General features: G+C 38.1%; 1 long non-coding RNA gene across 1 annotated transcript; it reads left to right on the forward strand.

Annotated features, from left to right (window-relative positions):
- Positions 1-53: 53 nt before the first annotated feature.
- Positions 54-21,317, forward strand: LOC112963129. Its single transcript, XR_003252501.1, has 4 exons — positions 54-345; positions 1,799-1,861; positions 15,388-15,465; positions 19,633-21,317. It is a non-coding gene; the product is annotated as an uncharacterized LOC112963129 (long non-coding RNA).
- Positions 21,318-21,694: the final 377 nt, after the last annotated feature.

The following is a 21,694-nucleotide window of genomic DNA, read 5'->3' on the forward strand; positions in this document are numbered from 1 at the left end:
GGGGGGAGCGCGCGTGTGTAAGGAGGGCCGGGCGGGGAGGGGGAGCGCTGGCAGGCAGCCAGCTGCCATCAGAATTAGCTCATTGTTCAATATAACCAGCACTGGCAACCAAAACCCAGCCCGAGAGAGAGACTTTCCCCCAGCCACCCCCACCCCTTTTTTCTTTTTTCTCCAAGGCTGCACTTTGGAAGAGGTGCAGTCATTCTTCCCCACACCCCCTACCCTCTCTCCACTCCCCCAACTATAAATTCCCTTCTGTAGCATGCTGCCCTTTTTTAATCCACATTTGTGTTTCAGATCATGTAGAAAGGACAGAAAGTGAGCAGGGAGCGGGGGCTTTTGTCTGTAAGTATATGCAATTCCAATCCACAGATTTTTTTTTATTATTAATTCTCTCTCTCTTTCTTTGTTTCTTTTCATTTCCTTTTGCCCTTAGCTGGACTTTGCTGCAGCTTGCCTTCCCCCCTCTCGGTGCACGTTTCCAAGCAGGCTTTCTTAAAGAAGATGAGAAACGTGCAGTATATATATTTAACTCTTTATCTTTATGCTTTAAGGCTGGATTTCTAGGCTGGGGCTTTTTCTGCACACATTCAAGGGGAGATGTGAAGTGGTTTTCTAAAACTGGCTAGTTTTTTTCCTTTTTTTCTTTTTTTTTTTTGCTTTTGCACTCCAAAGACACCAAAATGCATTTTTGAACTTAACGCACTTTGCTTTTTTAGCATGCATGTAAGGCTCTTGGATTGGTTTTTCGTCTCTTTTCTTCTCCCTTGCAAAACGAATCTCCCTCTTCTCCGCTCTGACACTGGATTCCTCTCAGGCTGCTGGGGTTTATTTTTAGAAAGCAGTCATTCTTGCAACAGCCTTCTGCATTTTTGCATGTGCAGCAGTTAAATTTTGGGTGGTTCTTTTGAAAAAAACAAAACAAAACAAACGTGTTTTGGTGTACATTTAGTGATGTGCTTTCTTCCAAATGTTTCTATGTACATCTATAGGTATATGAGTTTGCAATTTTATATCCAGTATGTATGTATGTGTTTGTGTGTAAACATATGACCCATACCTATTTATATTTCATACATTCACACTATAGGTAAGAAATATATAATCAGTAGAAGAGAACTTTATTTTTTGTCACCAGATGAAAACTGATAAAGGAGGTATGCTACAAATACAGTCAATTAAGAGGGTAATAATTTGAGGTACCATTTAAATGAGATGGCACCTACTCCTCTTTTTTTTTTTTCCCTCCCTATTTAAAATAGGTGTGTGGTGTGTGTGGAATAAAGGGAGAGAGAAAACTGGAGGTTATGTAATGCAGTGCCATTTCCAAAAATACCTACTCTCTGAGCCATTGCATTGTGAAAGCCTGACRCTATTATACTTGTTTCTTGATTGCAAAAAAATACACATTGTACCATGCCCAGGAACAATGGACCACCTTTACAGTAAGCATAGGATGATGGATATTTGTCCTGGCTGATTTTTTAAGTGTGTTAACCAGTAGGTATTGTGCTCTTCAGATATGTACCAAGTGCTAAGAATAGTGTAGGGCTTTGCAAATCCAGGTACCAGGGATTCCTTTGTCCTATATTTAAGCCTACAGACCACTGAAGTGCAGAGAAGCGTGATATATAAGTGTACATGTGGTTAGAATAATTTGCATGACTTTAATCTTAACCACTGAAGTTTATACTTGGCTCATTCACTATTATGCTGGCAAAAAGCCTTTTAAATGTTGCGACAGTTGGACTTATAGGATTTTTTTCATTTTTTTTCATCTTTTTTAAATTGTTTTCAGATTGTTCTCCTTGTGCTACTTGAGAGAAACTGCAGTCCCAAGACTTAACAGAATCTAAAAATGGTAAGAATTAGTTGCTTTAGAAAAGAATCAGTAATTTTTTTTAATATAAATGCAAGCCTTCTTTCCCCATCCCCAACACCCATTTATAAATACGACCTATATTAGACATACTTTGTGAGATTATGGGGATTTGTCAGACAATGACTGATGTACTCTGAAAACCTCCGTATATTGGATCTTTGATTTTTATGCATTTTTTTGAATAAAAAAATGAAATCCCTCTTTGTGCAGTAAGGCTTATTTAATTGAAACAAAAAGTGTTTAGAATATTATGAAAAATACACATCATAGCACACATAGGAATACATATAGACAAAGCAGTATCCAATAATTCCACTTGTCCGTCTTCCCTCCCTCCCCAAAAAAGAAGAARTAGGTCATTGCACTTAGTATATGAAACAGATTTAATGTTGTTCTGTGAGGGAAGTACATAAAATGCAAACTAATTTTTTTTATTATTTAGTAAATTTTCAGAATGCTATCCTTTCTTTGTGGTAGGGATCTGTTTCAGAAAAAAAGGCTAGGCCTCAGCCTGACTGAACTTACAAGCACTTAGTTGGAATGTATTTTTTGAACAGTATTGCAACAATTATCCATTTACTTCACTACTGATTGTGTTTATATTTTTACTGGCTTATAGCTTATTTGTTATAATATGAGATACTATTGCTGATGTACCTAATTTTAAGGATGAACATATTATGCTAAACAGTCTCTGAATATGGTATTCTCTGAGAAAGGTTATGTGCCTCAGAGTCAGCAGGACAAAGAAAATAATTTTTATTTAAAGGGTAGGTAAAACAGGCAGAATTAGATTTGATTATATATGGAGACATATAGCATTTTTGATTGAAGATGCAGCTATTATTGAACTATGTCTGAATACACATATTCACATAAATGTGATATACATTGGTTGCTACATCATACCACTTTTATAGTCAAAAATCTGCTGATTTATACTAGCAGCAATAGCTAGTCTGAAGTAGCTTTGCATAGGGAGTGCATTGGCACAAAGTATTTCCCAAAGTGTGAGGCTCTCAAGGACATATTCTTATAAAGGTGGGGTTAAAGTAATTGCATAAATTATTTTATGCTTGTCTGCGTCTTTGGAGTTGTTTTGATGGGGGCGGGGTGAAGCAAAGAACATTTAAAAGTAAGAAAATATGTAATCTCTCATAAGACCTTTTTTCTTTTTGGCTCCTTGTTTTATATCGTTCCTATCTGCAGAAATAAATTTGCAAATTCTGGAGTTTTAGTCTATTCTGGAACCTACTTTTATCAAAATGCTTTGCTCATCTGTATATAAATGAATAGCTGGGGGTGGGGAATTAAAAGGGAAATGATTCATTTAAGCTGTGAATAGAAATCATGTTAAAATACATTCTGTTCACACAACTGTGGAATATTGGATAAGGAGGCAACTGTTTTCCTACCAACACCAAGGTGACAATCAGCCCACATTTTGAGATAGTATGCAGGCTGTTATGTGCAATATATGACTATCTATGGAACAAAAGATTATTTTAAGTTTTGTTAGGCATAAAATAGCCGTTGATTTTTACCAGCAGATGGTTCTATAAATCTAGCAAGGTTCCCGTAGTAGTCAGTGAAATCAGTTTTTGTAAAGCCAGCTTGTAGGCCAAAACATAAAATACAACTTGGAACCATCCAAATGCAGAAAATCAAATGTAATTACCCATCTTTTTATTTTTTCTATTGTTAGTTCTGCAGTGTGAGATAAATTAAAATCTTATTTGGCTGTTCTTGAAAAGTTTTGTATTTGTTCTGAAAATCCTTAATTCCACTTTATTTTTTTTTTGGTTGTTGATCAGAATTTCAATCTAAGAAAGACTAGATTTTTCCCCAGCTTACAGGGTTGCTTAAGATGAGAGACTTGGCAGAACTTCTTCCCCTACCACCACCACCCTTCCCTTTCTTCCCCCCCCCCCCCCCCCCCGCCTTTACTTTTGGCACAATAACACTGAATGTAATGAAGTCAGACCACTGACATACTTTCCTTGCAGCAGTGGACACACTTGTCTTTGGCATAGTTCTTGTGTTTATTCTAAGTCTCTCCTTAGCCATTCTAATTTGCAAGAAAAATTCTTCTTTACGTATTTACATAATCAACACTTTCTACACTAAAATCCATAACTGTCAAAGTGTTTACTTTGTTTCTAATATTCCAGCATATGCAAGGGGCTCTAGTCTGCTTTCACTGAAGTCAGGGAGAATTTAGCTGTTACATTTCACCAGGCTGAACTAAACTTTAAAAAAAGGGGAAAAAAATGTACTGTTTATTGCTTTGCTAAACTGAAGGTGTATTAATGATTTAGTTAAGCTTACAGTAAAATTAAAAGTGGTTAGAATGTGCTTGTTGAATGCGAACAAATTAATTCTTGGTTTAACTCCACTGTTTTAACTTCTCAGTTTCTTAATGTTCTTATTCCATAAAGTGTCTCTTAAAGTTCTTACAAGTAAAAACAAACTCCTTAGAAGGTTAGTTTTCAATGCTGCTTCTCCTTTCCCTAGACTTTGAATTATGATTTGCTCATACCTGCTTAATGAATCTTTTTTGGAGCTGTATATGATTTAAATCATAGTAATGTAAAGAGAAATAAAAGGCAAAAGAGTCTACTTTGTTTTCTTATGATAATTTTAACTCATGTATGTTTTGAGCCATCTTGCACAAGAACACCTGACATTTAAGGATCTGTCCTTACTTGTGTAAAATTTATTTGCTTACAAAGTGACCCCTGAAGGAAGAAAGAACCTTTCATATTTCTTTGCAGTGTAAAAAGGCCTGAGATGTTTTTTTTTTTTAATTATTACCTTTATTTGAAATGTTAGAAATTCAGTACACCACCTTCCTGGAAAATGCTGTATGTCGTAACATATGAAGCTAGATTTCACTGCTAATTAAGAAAAGATATGGGTTCTAATTAAAAAAAAAAATGCTGTAATTGTGTTTAAAATGTATTTAGCCTGTGTAATCCAGTCATTGAAATAAAGGCTTTTGTGGGAAGAAATAGAGTAAGGAAGTCTCTTAAGTCCAGTTTTCTGTGACCTCCAAAGAAGACTTTTAGCAAAACCAGAAAATGCAATTTTTTTAAGGTAGACCCTTTTTAAAGAAAGAAATCAAACAGACCTTTTATTCACTTCACAAAGGGGTCTGTGTGTTTGCTTTTAAAAGCACTCAGGTGTGTCCTTTTACCCCTGTTGTTTCCACTGCAGTTCATTTCTGGACTTCAAGTTCAGCACCGAGAGTTTGCAGTGCTGGGGCTAAGGAATTTAAATAGCAGGTTTATCAGTAACTAATAAAAGTGTGTATCACTAAACAGATACATCCTTTATAATTTAATTTTGGCCTACCTGAAAGTAAAGAAACAAAACATATTCTAGAGCAGCTCATTATCTTTCTTCTGACTTCCTGTGATTTGATGGGTTTCTTCTAAAGCACTAGCGCTGTGGAATTGCAGAGGTGTCGTGCCATATAGCTACATCATCCCGGAGCAAAAGACCCCAAAGGGAGGTCAGTGGGCTGAACACTTCCTGTAGTATAACCTTGTCCCAACTGGATCAGTTTTGAGGCTGTTTTATATTTTGCATTCTCTGCATTTTACAGTCTTGCTTGGGAAAAAAAAGAAGAAAAATTGGGATAGTGGCCTCTGAGAGGGAAAAGCAACTGGGGGAAAGGTTTTTTCATTAAGTCAGAGAGAAAGAATTGACAGCCTGCATTTGGATGAAGGGAAAAAATGGCCATCCCATTTCTTTTTTGCATTTCATAGGGAAAAGTATAACATCATTTTAGTTAGGTTAATATGCATATGAGAGAAAGTTTTTATTTAAGATTTCAGCCTGACCTACCCATTAAGAACGTTTTTCCAGTGAGTAATCTGCAGATATGTTTACACATTCTGTAATTTTCTGTCTTCGTAAAATGACTTTATTTTTGTTAGAACAACTGTTCATAGCTTTAGGATAATCTATGGAAACTGGAGACTGGGATTTGTCTGACAGAAGCAGACATTATTACGTGCCTTTTGTATGCTCTGAGGAATAGGAGGAATGAGATATGAGGATGAAGCATTGAGTCCAGCCTAATACTAGATACACACTGGACAAGTGTAACTCCTGGTTCTGGCATGAGAAAGCTTACACTACCTTGTTTCCTGCACCTGGAGCTGAAATTGAATTCTCCCTTGTTCTCCTTTTTGGTAGTTCAGAATTGCGTAAAGCTGTAGGAATAAATTGGATCCAGTTCTGTTTGTGTGTAACCAGGGGCAGAATTTGGTCAAGAAAAGTTATTGAGAGGGATGACAGTTAAGCAGTTTTGGCTGTCTGAATGGGTATTGTGCTTTTTTAGAATGCTTATGTATTGTATATGAAGGATACATTTGATGCAATTTGTCCTACAGTACTTGATTACTGAAAACTTAGGAAGAGGTAAGGCCTTTCCAGCTTACAAAGTAAATAATCAAAAATAAAAACACAGCCTTTTCAATACTTCTGCTAATTCAGCTGTTCAGCTGTGCAGACAAAGCACATTTACTTGATTACAGCTAGAACAATTGGAAGTGGAGTTAAAAAAATCATTTTTGTACAAAGCAGATACTGTGGTTATTTCTGTGGTACAATTCATACGTACATTTAAAAACAAAAGAACTATATATATATGTGTGTGTGTGTGTGTCTACGTAGTCACAAACATCCACACTCAGGCTACTAAAATTTTAGAACTAGGCACCAGCATACTGCATCTGAGCTGGACAGTGTTGACAAGTGGATTGGAAGTTCAAGTGATACTTTGTCTTTTTCCAGGACAAGTCTTTACTAAGCCTTTTTCGCAAAGGCTGAAATATAGGGAAATCAAAAAAATTCACATACCACCTGTAATATTACATGGTTATGACGCTTTGCTTTTTAAGGGTCGGGAGCAAGAGCCCTCAGCAATGAACAGAAATTTTTTTGCATCATCATACTGCTGCCCCACACCTGAGCTCTGATCATTGTGTATATGGCTAAAGAGAGGGGAGAGAGACTACCCCTAGCAGCCCCAAAACAACTTAATAAAATAGGTCAGTTAGACAGTATCATTGACTGGGACAGGATATTTTAATAAAAATACTTTTAAATATTTGTATTTTGTTTTTATTTCAAAGATTTATTCACTCTGATACCTCATTAAACCATATTGGTTGAGGGTGCAATCTGGAAAGGTGCAAAAATGTTCTTTTCAAATGTTTTATGTGGAATGATACTGTGAATCATTGTTTGAGTGTTACATGAAATTCAGTTTAGGCTGCTGGTCTGGCAAATTCACTGTAGCACTACTGAATGAGTCCCTATGTAGATGTTCCTGTGAGGGTTACTGATGTTTCCTTCTGTAAATACTGAATTTAAAAAAAAATCAAGCCTCAAAATATGTAACATTTTTTTCATCTTGCAAGAAGAAGTGTTTCTGGATTAATTTTGTTAACACTAACCTTCTTGTCTATCTATTTGCATAGCATACCTTTGTGGGAATATGTTCAAAAAAGGTTCAAAGAAATTTTGTATATTCTCCCTGAAGGTAGTGTAAGCCTTGGCCTGATGTGCACATTACCAGAAAGAACTCTTGAATTCTTAAAGCATTGATGTTCGGAAAGCACACATTGCCATCGTACAGCTACTCAAAAAGATTAAGTTAGAGAGGAACAAATCTTCCTTCTTTATTTTGACATGAATATATCAGTGATGAATCTTCCAGCATGAAAGGGTGTGAGTTTAAATAATTCTATTGCTGTTGGCAGAAGAAAATCCTGTGGAAATGTGGGTGAATTTTCTTACCATTAGTTTCTCAGCTAAGTAATTAAATAAGAAGAGAAAACAAAACAAAACAAAAAACTTGTCAAGCAAAGTTGTTTTACTGCATGTCTATTGATTAGATAAATCCCAGAACCCATATGTATTTTATTATTTACAACATACATAACATATGATACAGTTTAGATTATGCTTTCATATTTGGAGTAACAGTAAAGCAGTAAACATTAAATGATGGTAGATGTGGGTGATATGGTGACTGTGCAGGTAAATGTACCATAATGCTTTCAAGCACCTGCTACAGTATCATCAGCTGTGGCCATTACATCTCTTTTAATGAGGTAAGTGCTGCCTGTACAATGTGGTTTTGTCTCTCATTTCTGAGGGCACCAGTGGGGYTCTTAGTATTTGCCTGAAATATGCTGGTTGGGCAAGAGGTTGGTATCCTGTGAGGGGTAAGACTTTCATTGCTGAGCTCCTCAGGAAAGTGGTCAGCAGAGGCAGTGTGCTTGCCACCACTTGGAGTATCAGTGTGGATTTCTAGTCATATCTCTGGTATGTGTAAGAAATTTAAGCAAAACTTAAAAAAAATTAATTCAGAGTGGTGTATTAATTCTTTTGTAAGTTGCAGTATACAGGCCACTGATTTAGAAAATTTATAGGAAATTTTAAAAAAACGAAACATGCTTTGGGATTCAGCTTGGTGTCTACCTTTTGTGTCCCCCAAAATTGGAAGTAGGGAGTTGGGAGAGCATGCGGGAGAAGCATCCTTCTGTGCTTTCTCTCTTCTTATTCTTCCTTCAGGATTCCCCTAGTGGCCACTGTTTTTGCTGGTCTTCCCCTTGCAGTATTTGGTCAATGTTGGGTACAAAGCTACCTGAGAAGCTGAGCATGCAGGCTTTGGTCCTGAATTTTGCTGCCATGCTGTGTGTTCACCTAACAGAGACTTGCATCTGCTTCTGCGGCTACTGTCAAGTGTAGATACAAGTAGCTACTAATTAAACATTTCACTACCTAATTGTACTTGAAGAGTCCATGATGAACTCACAAGCACTTGCCTGAAAACTCGAATCCTGTTCTAATTTTCAGGCCTGTTATAGTTGGTTTTCTGTGTGTGCATGTTAATACCTTAAGTAATATAACGAAACCTACCACTGTAGTACACAGGCAAGCAAAATTAAGACAAAAAGGTGTTGGGTGGCATAGGTTTTTGAGTTTGTTTTTCTGGAGGGCTTGTTTAGTTATTTCAATTTCTGCAATGCTTTATAGTTTCAGAGTTCATGCACTGAAATTTTTTGGTGGAATAAGTAGTTTACAGTTGTTTTACTGGTTAATGGAAGTTTCCATACAATATACATTTATTTCCTCTGCTTATTCCAGAAAAATATTTGTGATTCTTTTCCTTTCAAGGAGTGTGATACTCTAGTAAATTTTGTACAGTCACTCAGATGTTGCTTATACATGTTGTAGAAAGTTGTAAATACATACATAAAAGATGAAAATGGTAAATTATATTGTGGATGAAAATAAGAGTGAGTTCTTTGAAGAAGCTGAAGTAGATGAGCCAATGCAGGAGACTACATGGTAGTAGATACTTCAATGTCACCTGAAAAATACAAGCTTTAAGAAGGGTGAAAGAAATTGTGGAAGAAGATGGTTTTATATGAGAAGTTTTGCACTTGAAACCTAGGAAAATTACTTCCAAGGTCACTTGCTGATGTTGTTTAAGGAAGGAGCAGATGACATCCTATTCTGTGAAAGTGACAGAAAGTGAAGAAGTGATGAACAAGGACTGCAAAAAACCCTAATGAATAAGCTTGCTAATTCATCTAGAGCGTGGAGAGGGGAATACAAGAAAAAGCTTACTTGTCTCATTTAGGCTTTTTCATCTCTGTGTGGTTGTGAGCTTGAGTCATCAGATGGGGAGGAATAATATCTTGCCCATGAAAAGGCAGAGCCAGCAAAGGATGCTGATGCGCAGAAGGCAAAGGGAAGTTCAGGTGTGCAATCGTCCTGCCCATACTCTGTCATGTATCAGTTCTTCCTGTGGCAGCAGGAAGCGCCTAGCCAAACAGGTAGGCTAGCTGGGACAGGCCCCATAAGGAAGAGAGCAATTGTATAATTAATTGTTCATCGGTTCTCTCAAACCGTGTGTCTCCATCTGCCTGCTGCATGGAAGTAACCAAATGCTAAATGATTCCTTTTGCTGGTTTTTGAATGTTCATGACACTGATCTGGAAAGCAGCATTGCTAGAAATACCTGCTATCCTGCAGTATATTGAAAATGTGAAGACAGAGACACAAGAGGCTCAAACTTGTGACACAGAGCCATACAAAAAAGCAATCAAGTTCGCCAAGTTGAGAGACCTCACACCTGTTAAGCCAGTTATTCACGATGCTTTTAAATGCTTAATTAAGTTTGCATTTTAACTTGGGAGACTTGTGGTTTCTGATAGTTTAGTATGGAAAGCTTCGACACTGAGACTGTTTCTTAACCAGCCTATCAAGACAGCAGCATCCTATTTAGTCGTGACTACAGCTTCTTAAATATAATAAAGATTCATAAAACTTCAGTCAGTCTTTGAAATAAGGAGCAATGAAGAGCACTCTTGATGTTATACTGGCATTTCCCTCTCCAGAAGATTCAGAAGGCAAAGTTGATTGATGGCAGACTACCATCCAACTAAACTCTGACAAGCAGCAACCATTCAATTGACAGTTGCTGTATGTATTAAATCTTGTGCACTAGGTTTGGAACATGGTGGACATTAATATCATATGCTTTCATAATGTTCCCCTCACTGTTAAAAATAAACTACTGCAGAAGGGAGTGCTAGCTTACCTCTTCCACTGAAGTTAATGATAAAACATGCATTGATCCTAGCACAAGCTTTTCTTCCAATTTTCTTTAAAATGATTTAGTTTTTTTAACAGAATGATTTATCTGATATTCAGGTAGCACTGCAACCAGATTTTTAGTGAAGACTCTTTATGCATCTGGATGGTGATAGTGGGCCATTGGTTTTAAACAGAACTTTTTACTGTAGTAGGAGGCATTGAGGGGATTGAGAAGTGGATAGTGGAATGTGCTGGGAAAAGCCACTGCAGCTCAAACCAGCTGATAACTAAGAAATTCAGATACTGCACAGTAATAACTGTTTCCACTTAGCAGGAACTATGTTATATTTTTGCAAAAGAAAATGCAACAGGAAACAACTGGGAAAGAAAATCTGCCAGACACTTTTAGTGATGCTGGGATCATCCAGAATGGAAATAATCTACAATTTTTCCTCTAGGAGCTTTAATATCATTGATTTACATCACTGCAACATAGAGCTATGGTGATGAAAAATCCCTGAACTATTTTAAAGGAATGTAGGTGTGGAAATGAGGAGCGCTCTCCTGTTCCAGCTATATGGCCTGTCCCCAGGGCAGCATGGTGTGAGGACAGCTTCTGTCCCATCTGYGTTATGCGCTGCTGCAGAATCACGGGCCCTCAGTCCTTGGGACTGCATCAGGGAAGTTTTAGTGTGCTGCAGAATGGAAAAAAGTGCCATGAGAGAAGTGCACTGCCACTGTCTTTCCTTCTCTTCAACACACGGCTCATTTTACCCCTATGTTCCTCAGCACATGGCCATTCATGCTTCAGTGAAGAATTGCTAGAGTTGGTGACCTCTTCTTTGGAATTAGGAATTTCTAGAGGACTACTTTTTTTCCCAGAGTTAGTTTACATGATAAAGAAGTTATCTGAAACTTGTCAAAAGGTCGTTTCCATTGTACTTGCAGCAGTTGGTTTTCTTCATCAAGTTGTGGGTCAGAATTCCAGGCTGCAGTGGAACTGAACTCCTCCATGTTGGAGTGAGATGTGAGGAACAGGAATTCAGTCATCACCCACATGGAAAGAAAAAAGATAGAAAAAGTATCTCTGGAGGCTTTCCTTTTTTGTTTCTTAAATATAAAAAGTTCAGGAATGCTTAACAGAAATGTGCTCATTGTGCTAAAAGTCTTAAATCTGCTTTTTTTCCTAGTGGATATATCTGAGTGTTTGAAAGATGCTCTTCCTGTGTAGGAATTAGGACCAGGTAGCAAGAAACTTATTTTAGCATCTTGCTGTGACTGATACTGTAGACTTAGTCCAACTCTTTTAAAATTGTTTTGCGTATCTGCTTTGAAGGTGAACAAAATTTTGTGCTCCCTGGCTATCGCTTGTAAGGAGCAAGGAGCTTTATAAGAGGATGAGTAGCTAAAAATGGAAGAGTAGGTGCTAGTGTTTTGAAATGCTGGTTAGACAGAGCCATTGCAATAGTAAAAAAGGGATTCTCAGTTCATTGAGCAGAGGAGAAAAGAAGACTCTGCTCTCAGAAATCCTTCTGTTTTGAACAAAGTAGCAGTAAATAGCATTGCAGTCCTGATGCTGTAATAACTGGTAAATAGACTGAGCATTTATTTTTCACCACTATGCTTTTCCTGATTTGTAATCTTAATTTTTATATTTTATAGATTTTTAAGAAAATAGTGGTTAAAAAGTTAAAAACCATCTGCTTTACAGCTTGTAATTCTCTTTTGAAAGTTGGCCTCAATTTCTCGGGGAGAATTGCTTTGTTGTTGCAGGAYGCTGTCTCACACAGCACTTCCCAGATCAGTGGGGTTTTCTTCCCCCGATTTAGCAATGTGGGAATGAATGGTGTTGTGCCAGAAAATAACTCTTCCAAGGCGCGTAATTTTGTTAGTCAGATGTTTAAGGGTCATCCACTCTGGCAGCTTATGGCTGAAGTTTACTGGCTTGTTTTTTTCACTAATGATTGTCAAACAGTGAGGCTATCAGTTTGAGTCAACCTACTGCTCTGACATATTATCTAGGCTTGCAGGAACTTGAGTTTTCAGTCCATTCTAAAGTTCAGTAATTCTGTCATGAATCCTGATATTTTTCTTGTTTAAGTCAAGCCTGTACTCCCATAGTAATCGCCCAGGAAGTACTAAGAAATGAAGACATGGTGTGTATCAATGAAAGCATTTATCTAGAAGTGTTTGCTTGATGCTAACAGCTGGGATGCTGCACGCCTTACATCCTCCGCTGTAATGGAGCAGTTCTTTGCACTTTTGCACTCCCTGTAGCTCATCTTGAAACATTAATATCAGTTGTTTCTAGCCGCTGTACTTGACTAAAAGCTCTTGCTGTGTATTTATAGCACCCTAGTAACGAGCGTATCTAAACATCTAAGCAGCATTTTACAGAGGAGGTAGCATGGCCAGACATATCTTTTTTTTATTTTTCCTTGTGGATTAGTAGGTCCTGAGTGGACTTTTCTACACTGGCATCTTTTTCCCATTCCAGAATCCTCCTCTGTTTAGCGAGGACCTAAGGCGCGATGCCCCGGCACTTCAGCCTTGTACGAAAGGCAGGTAGTGACAGTGCTTTGGCTGCCAGGTTCACCACGTCGATACGGTTATAGCACTGCAGTTACTACATGTGGAGTAGGTCCATGTGATTATTATCTACCAGTGGTGACCACAACGGGTGTTTCTGAAGAAGGTATTAAGAAAGTAGGACATTACTAAATATTTTGTCCACAGATGAAATTAATGTGAAAGATAGTTTGGGGTTTTTGTGATTTTTTTTTTCCTTTTTTTACCCTGGAGCATAGTTGTTAGTTTATCTTACAGTTTACACCTCTTCTCCCCCCCACCCCAAAAGCTCACCCTCAAACTGTAGTCCCTCCAAGTTGTTATGAATGTAAGTTTATAAATGTAAGTGTTTATTTTATTCCTGCTAAATTGTTAATACTTTGGGATGACAAGGTCTATAGACTAACTTGAATCCATCTCTATCACTATTGCTGGTTCACATCATGGGTTTTCATACAAAGGCTATGGCTACACAACAAATCAAGACATAGTTGCAAGACAGGTAATCAGTGATTAAAAATAACAACAGGAGAGCTTAGGGGTTACTTGGTATCTTTCATTTGTGTGTCTCAAAGTGAACATTAACAGATGAATCCACAGAGCACCCTGTGCTGTATATTAGATATCCCTATGTCAGACATACTCTGAGAGCTTAACTGGCTTGTCTGAGATCCCATAGTAAGCTAAAAAAGAAAAGAAAAGAAAAAAAGAAAGATCTGATGTTTTAATCAGTACACAGCACTGTATTTTGTACTATGGAAAATCATAGAAGGGTTTATTGGAATAGACACTGCCTTGGACTCTACATTTTAAATTTCTCTTCTATATTTCCTACTGTACAGTAGAATTCAGGATTTTTTCTTAGAAAGATGATTTAAATAATTCTCTAATAATTTCTTCAAGCTGCATCTAGTCCAGCTGTGACTACTAAGAGTCAACATGTAAGTCCACAAAATTAAAACATTTCTCTGGTTTCAATATAGATACAGTGGCAAGCAGGTGAACAAAGCCAATGCACCAGGAATTTAAGTGACTAGGTAAATTTTGAGTCCCAAAGTGCAAAGAAGTTTGAAGGGTGTGATAAAGGAGTTCAGCTTGAAACTATGCAGAAAGTGTTTAATTCACTGACCAAAAGGCCCAGTAGGCAGACGCAGTAGGAACGTAAGTTTAAGAATTTTAAGCATAGTCTATAACACTGGCACCTGAGCACTTGGCAGTGTTCACTGAGAGCGAGCTGCAGAACGGCTGTCACCCCCTCCTGCAGCCRAGGACTGAAGCGCGGGGGCCTGCAGCGCAGGTTCGCCCTGACTGAGGTTCACTAGCCTGGCGTTTGGGTGCTCTGGGTTCCCCCCACCATCGGTGGCTGCTTTGGATCGTGACCGTTCCCCCAAGGGTGACTCCCTTTCTCCCCTGCGGAGCGGGCCCAGGAAAAGCGGGCTCTTTCCTTGGTGTCAGGTAGAATGAGTCAGCCCAAATCATCTCTCCCAGGGCTGCAAAGGAAGTTTTGCCACAGTTGAGCCRTAGGTCTGTATCTTAACCATTAAACCCTGCTGCCAGCTACTTTACCATATGTCCTTTATAATGTGTTGGAATTCCTTTAATGTCAAAAAAACAAGGTACTAACAGGGGATTATAGCTGTGCTCAGTGACCTCAGAAAGTGCTAAGTTCCTGTCCGCCGTTCATTGTGAAAGGATTATCAAAGGTGCGTTCCCATTGCCTTCTGCAGGCATCAGCAAAGATAATAATCTTCTTTAAATAGGCTTTCGCCAGTGCGCTATGGCTGCTAGTGGTGCTGGGCACAGCTGTAATTCARGAGTGCATTGTGGGAGCTGTTCATCCTAGTTTTTCCTTCTCCTCAGGAAGACAGTTGTCTGTAATGTCCTTTGCAAGGGATGTTGTATAATGGGTTGGAGGCAGAGAGAGAGCGCGTGTACGTGGTCTCACAAAACCCTAAGTTTAACGATAACTGACATCTGTTTATACGTGTAAGTCCTGCCATGTTACAGAATTTCTTGGAGAGAGTCTAAAAGCCATATTAGAAAAGATGCATCTTATGCTCTTTAAGAAAGGCTGTGAAACACAGAGTGCCATCTACAGTATAGCTGAAATACTCTAGGGACAGATTTTATTGTCGTGGGCACTCAAAAAATGTGTAATGAGCATAAACCGCAGCTCTAGGTCTCTGGGCCAAACTCGACTGACATTAAACTTTTGGTTTTAGTAATGTGGGCTGTCACAYGAACACCATTTGATTGCATTTAATGAATCTCTCTTTGTAAGTAAGAAATTTTATATATTTATGTCACTACAGGTTTATCAACCAAGGTTAACGATTTGGGTTAGCCAGGAACTCTTTCCAACCAGCCGAGGGGATGGGGGATTTCCAAAGGTAAAGTTATTTATGTAATTTCTTTCATCTAACAAACAGTCTACTAAGATGAAAGTTTTCTGTAAAAAGCACTGTGAAAGTTCCTTAGATTTGGTTTTATGACTGCTTCAAGAGAGTAGCCAGCTCTCATGATTTCATCACGAGTCTCATGGTATTCTGTTTTTCTTAAAGTCTTGACTCCTTAAGCCAAGCAGTTAAGTGAGGATTTCAGCTTGCATTTTAAAATCATGTTTTTAAACCCCTTCAGGGCTGCAGAAAACATGGACTATTGCTGGCTTACATACCAGAAGGCAAACATAGTAATTTTCAAAAGCTCATGTTTCTTAAGCCTGTCTCGTGATTTTGCAAGCTTGACATCTGATTTTGAATGTTTGATTTTGGCAATTTTCATTTGGCAATATAGAGAAAAAAAGTCAATGATAATGCAGGAAGAGGGAAAGAGGTTTTTCCATGCCTTTTTCCCTTGTTTTTTTTCTCATTTTCTTTTAAGTTTTGTGCTTGTGTTTTACCTTGCTTGAGTTAAAGCATACAAAGATGGCAGTCTTCGTTTGAATTTGACAAGGAATAAGTACCCTGTTAACATAAATGCAGAAGGTGTGGTATATCAGGCAAGTCTRATAATATACTTGTTTTATCACCTTTACTGATTGCATAACCCCAAACTGGATATGAAATTTGAACAGGAAAATAAAGCAGTTACTCAGAACCACAGAACATGTGTGTTTCAGTCTCATATTCTCTTTCGTAATGACTCAAAATCTGGCAAAAAAATTGGCAGGTAAGCTAAGGAGAGAGTACATTGAAAACTGTTTTGTTTAAATTTCAATTACTATCTAGGCTGCAGATCCCTGTTAACAAAACTCTGCTATTCCATCTGGATGGCACTATATTTTCCACACTTTTTCTTTATAAAGGAAGTTCTAAAATTCATAGCTGGGCTGCATTTGTGTGCATCAGATTTGCAGACTCATGTGGGATCGTGCCTATTTTTAAATTAACGTATATGGCAGTACTGCCATTCCTGACATTCAAAATATTTCAAAAGTTCAGCTAAAYAGGCTGATAGCAATGCTAGATTAAGAGGAATGTGCTATATATGGTCACAATTATATTAAATGAAACTGCTAATTTTATGAATCAGCTGTGTGTTAACTAGATGATTTTTATTCACACTTTTTAAGTTAGCAGTGTTTCCTGAGTTATCATTCATCATTATACAAAGTTGCTCCTGGAACACAGGAATAAAGCTGTGAACTATGTGCAGCTTAGTTAACAATAATACTGCATTATGTTGCATTTATGAATAGCCATTTTTTAGTGTTATACATAGCTTGGAAAAAAAGTATATCAAAAAGGATCATGGTTTCTGAACTGGTCAGAAAAATATTATACTTTTTTCTTTACAGTGATCAGATTCCTGCTTTGCAAGTTCCATGCATTTGTTCTAGCTTTTATGTAATTCTTCAAAAGATGTTTGGCATATGCATAGGAGGACCAATTTTTAGAACTAGCTCCAAGTTTTCTTTCATAATTGAGTTTCAAAAGCAACTTGAATATGAGTTGCACAGAGTCCAGCTTCCAGCAGAATATCAGCCCTAACAGAAACTGAGTGTCTTTGGAATCTAATATTCTTCATCAGGCTTATAAAATTAATCAGGGTAAATTGCTGAAGAAGACTGCAGAAAGTGCTCAGTCCTTCAGTTCAACAGTTTTATGAACTCGTTGCTAATCCTAAACAGGTTGGACTAAAGAAAGAATAAAATTAAATGAATAGATTTTTTTAAACTCTTGATTTCAGATAAAAGACCTTTTCTTTCCCATGCAACCAATAAGTATAAAAAGATATATTTATTAAAGACAACTTATTTCCAGACCTAGAAGGGTCATATGGGACTCTTTATCTTATGATTGTATGGCAGAATTTCAGGACTGAGATTGTTTTCACAGCTGAAAAGGAACTGCCCAACACAATGCTGTTGGAAATTTGCCCAGCTCTTTGGTCTGTGTGGTGTGCCTGTTCTCATGTGTAAGTTTCTCATTTTCCCCACATAGCCTGCAATGATACACAAGTAGCAAACTTAGTCAACAAAAAAGCAAAAATATTCTGGCAAGGATGGAATTTTCTGGAGTCCTGTGAAGGAACATGTTTGTGCAGTCCCTAAAATTTAAACAATATTTCTTCATTCTGAAATTCTCTCTTGGGCAAAATTCCCAGTTGGGCTCTAGCAAAGACAAGGTGCGTTTCCACTCCCACTCCTGCCCCCAAGTCGCAGAGCCCTTCTGCATGTGCCCTCACAGGTGTCTCTGCTCAGTTTCTCTATTTCTGGTGCCCCTCAAGGAGAGGGCACAGTTTGCCCCTAGGAAAGGATTTTGGCTCTGTGTTCAGCCTGAGAGCTGCTATTGCCTGTGCGCAGTGCAGAAGTGGCAGTTCACATACCAGAAAGCAGAATTTCTCCTATAAACTGTGACAAAGACAGTGGGAAAGTCAGGGCATGGTTGCATTCTCAGCACAAGTAAATGTAGCTAATATGGGCACTCCAGTAAAAAATCATGCCTCAAAAGAGCCCGGAGAGGGAAAGACCCTGAAAATTGCACTTTCTTGGTAGTTGTAAGACTGCTGTAAGTTTATTTCTTAATTCAGAAATTCACAACTTTTCTGTCAGAAAAATGGAACTCAGAAAAGATAGCTTCAATTTCTTAAACAAACTTCAAATAGAAGTTTTTGTTTAATGAACTTATCCTAAGCAATAAAGCCAATAAATCACCTTTACAATCCTGATCTCTTAAACGCAAAACCCAGATTTTTTCCAATCACTTGCAATATATTACTAGTTAAAAACAGTGGTTTGTTTAAGATCCCATTGTGACATACCATCACCAAAGTATTTAAGCACATGGTTAACCTTTAGTCCTCCTATTGATGCTTAAACTGAAATGTATATTTAAGTGCTTTCCTAAATAGGCATAGACTTAAGCCAGTGGGAGCAATGTTTAAGCATGGTTAACAAAAGCCTATCTGAGATAGCTGGCTAACACGACACCATTTCTTTACTTGTCCAGAGACCGTGATAATACAATACAGTATATTTAGAGTACTAGTAGGAAAAGAATAAATGCTCTTTTCAGTGATGTATTATAAGAAAGTCACTTATTAGTGTATTCTAGCTGCTTAAGGTGTAAGGCGTTTAAAAGATGAGAGGCCTAAGCTCTGAAAGGTCCTCTGTAATAATGAGACAGACTTTCATATCTAAGAGATCCTTTTCATGTTGGAGGCCAAGTGTAGCCATAAAAAAGAGCTTGAGATTTAAAAAAAGCAAGCAAAGTAATTCATTGGTAGAGTACCCCATTAATGGTTTGGTTACCTGTGTCAGTACTGAGTTATATTTTTAAAAGGGGCTCAGTGCCATCTTCAGTTTTGTGGCCATGAGCTCTGCATCAATGATCTTGAGATGCTGTGCCTGCATTTTTATGCCTTGTGTGTGCAAGACAGGTAATTGTGAGTTATCAGCCCTCCAGGTACGCCAAAACAGCTGCAATGCAACATGCACAGGCGCAGGTTTTGGGCTGTGCTGTGCCAGCCCTCGTGGAGGGGCTGAGCTCAGGAAGCTCCCAGTCTCTCCCCCACCGCTGTGCGTGAAGTGGCCATGCTCACCCTGCTTCTCCAGGATGAAATGTTTTCCTGGAATGAGCCCAGGCGGTCAAGGAGTTGGAAAATTTGGTCTGCACAGAAATTGCTCGGTATGGTGGTAGCAAGAAAAAGCCCTCTGAGGAACAGCATTGGATGTACAGTGGTTGGTGAGCTGTGGAAAGGGTTGTCGCTCGAAAGCTTCACCCCACCCAACTTCACTAGGATGGCTGGGGCTGCCCCAGCTGCTGCAGGAGTGGAGGGGGTTGTCTCAACTCCTTTGTACTTTGGCTGCGAGGGCACGCTTGTTCAACTCAAAGTAAAGACGTTTCATCAGATGTTCCTGGGCTTGCTTAGTTTTTAAACAACCTTTTCCTCCCTCTGGCATTAGTATTTACAGTTGATTGAGCCATGTTTAGTAGGTGTTTACTTCTAAACTACAGTTAGAGAACTATAAAAACTTTAGGATTTGAAAAGGGAGGGTGGACCCCATCAAACAGTCTTTGTAGAAGCACAACTAATACTATTTTTCTTCTCTGCAGGGATATCTTCCTATCTCAAAGGAAGTAAATCGCAAGAAGAAAAGTGAGGCTGAAGTGGCGTTCCTGACTCCAGTAAATGGCTATGGACACCATTTCACCAAAATCAATTACCTCTACTCTTTTTAATCATAATTCCTCCATTTGTATTACATATGGTGTAGGGTTTGATGAGGTCATGGTGTCATATATCGGGAATTGTTTCTGTGTATATCATCAAGTGTAAGAAGAAACTATGGGACTCTGAGCCTTGCTTTAGAGAATAACAGTGGACAAATGTGTACCATAAAAATAGTTTTTAACATTCTGACTCAAGCGAAAGCTCTCAGAATTTCACACTGTGAATCCATGTTTACAAACATTACAGGTGGGCCTTCAGGCCTGGTTCTACCACAGCAATGTCTTCCACTACTCAAACTCCACTGCTCACATGCAACTGGTTAACTGCTCTCTCTCCATTTCCACCATCCCTAACTGCTTCTTGCAGAGGCTGAGAGTCCCCCTTTTTTTTCATTTAGATGTAACAAGCCTAGTAGTTTATTTTCATCAATTGTCTGTATATCTCTATATTTTATCCATGTACTCTTTTGATGTATAGAAGTAGTATGAAACTCATGGTTTCCTTGTGGTAAGTGATTGTGATGCTGCCACGGGATTTGAGACACTGATGAATGGTGCTATTTTGGACTTTAAATATGCTCCTTGGCAAGGTAGCTCTGATGGAGTTATTTTTTATTTCCATGTTCTGAGAAGGTGTTGGTACTTTGTTTTTCTGAATGTTGTTCTTTAGACTGGACTGACTTGTTTACTTGTGTCTTCAGTGTGGCTTTCTTATTCAGTGCTGTAGGTGAGTAACTACTTATAGTGTAAAGTGAGGAACTGATTCCCTATCAGGGTCCACTCACAAACATGCAGTTATAGTGGGAGCAATCACAAAACTGTAATTTACTTAAAATCTCCTTTCTGATTCCTATCCACCTAACTTGGAGAAAGATGAGCAATAATTTTCCACCAATCTTTCAAAATCTCTTCGATTTTGCCTTTTTTTTTTTTAAGATTTTTTGAAAAAAGGGACAAGTTTCAATGTCCTCTTCAAATCCATAAAATAGGGGATATAGTCAGAACAATAAAATACATTTCTAGGAGACCTCCTAAAGGGGAAAGAGTACATGTCCACAATACTGTCAACATGTGGATTTTACATTTTTGTTTTTGCTCCCAGAGAATTAACAATACAAAACAATACAAAACACAAAACTAAACAGTATCATCTACTCATGGAATGTTGTTGTGTTAGACACAGTCTGAAAGCCCACCTTAATTTTTTATATAACTCTGTCTTTTAGCTCTTCCTTTTACAGGGCAGGCCTTGTTCTGAACTGTTTTAGCTTCTGACTGTTAAATACCAATGCATGCACTGCACTTCTGGATTTCTTTCCTTTCCCCACCTTCTGTATCCCTTTTCTTGTACATTTTATTTTCCAATAGATTAGATACATCTACTGTGCTGTATATAGAGCAAGAAATAATATTCAGCAGTTGTGGCATTTATGTATAGTTGCAGTTGTGTACTGCTGAAAACGCAGGCTTTTGTAACAATGTGATCTTTAATAATGCACTACAAGTACCCAATGTATTTTAGCTATTTTAGTAGGATTTGTTCAATAAATATGCAAGCTCTAAGGGTAGCCATGATGTCTCTGTTTCCTTATTGTAAGGGAAAGGCTCCTTTACTGTATCTTTGCACCTGTTCTTTATGTGACTGACTTCTGAGTTTATTTCAGAAATATCTGGTGATGTAAAAGGTGATTCCTTTGGAATTGCTGTCTGCTAAACAATAGCTATTGTGATAACCTAACTAGCAGCTCTGGAGCTGGGAAATGACAACTGCCAGACAATTGTGGCCACGTACTTCTCTTTTAAGATTCCTCAGAGCCTGGGTCAGGCAGGGTGCTTGATGCCTTTTATAGTAATTTCAGGAGGAGACTGTGGGTTTATATGCAGGGTAAATACGATACATTTCATTTGCAGTCTCTGGTAAAGGAAACTGCCTTAAGCGACCATT

This window comes from Apteryx rowi, unplaced genomic scaffold (genome assembly GCF_003343035.1).
Source record: "Apteryx rowi isolate R43461 unplaced genomic scaffold, aptRow1 scaffold_161, whole genome shotgun sequence".
NCBI classification, from domain to species: domain Eukaryota; kingdom Metazoa; phylum Chordata; class Aves; order Apterygiformes; family Apterygidae; genus Apteryx; species Apteryx rowi.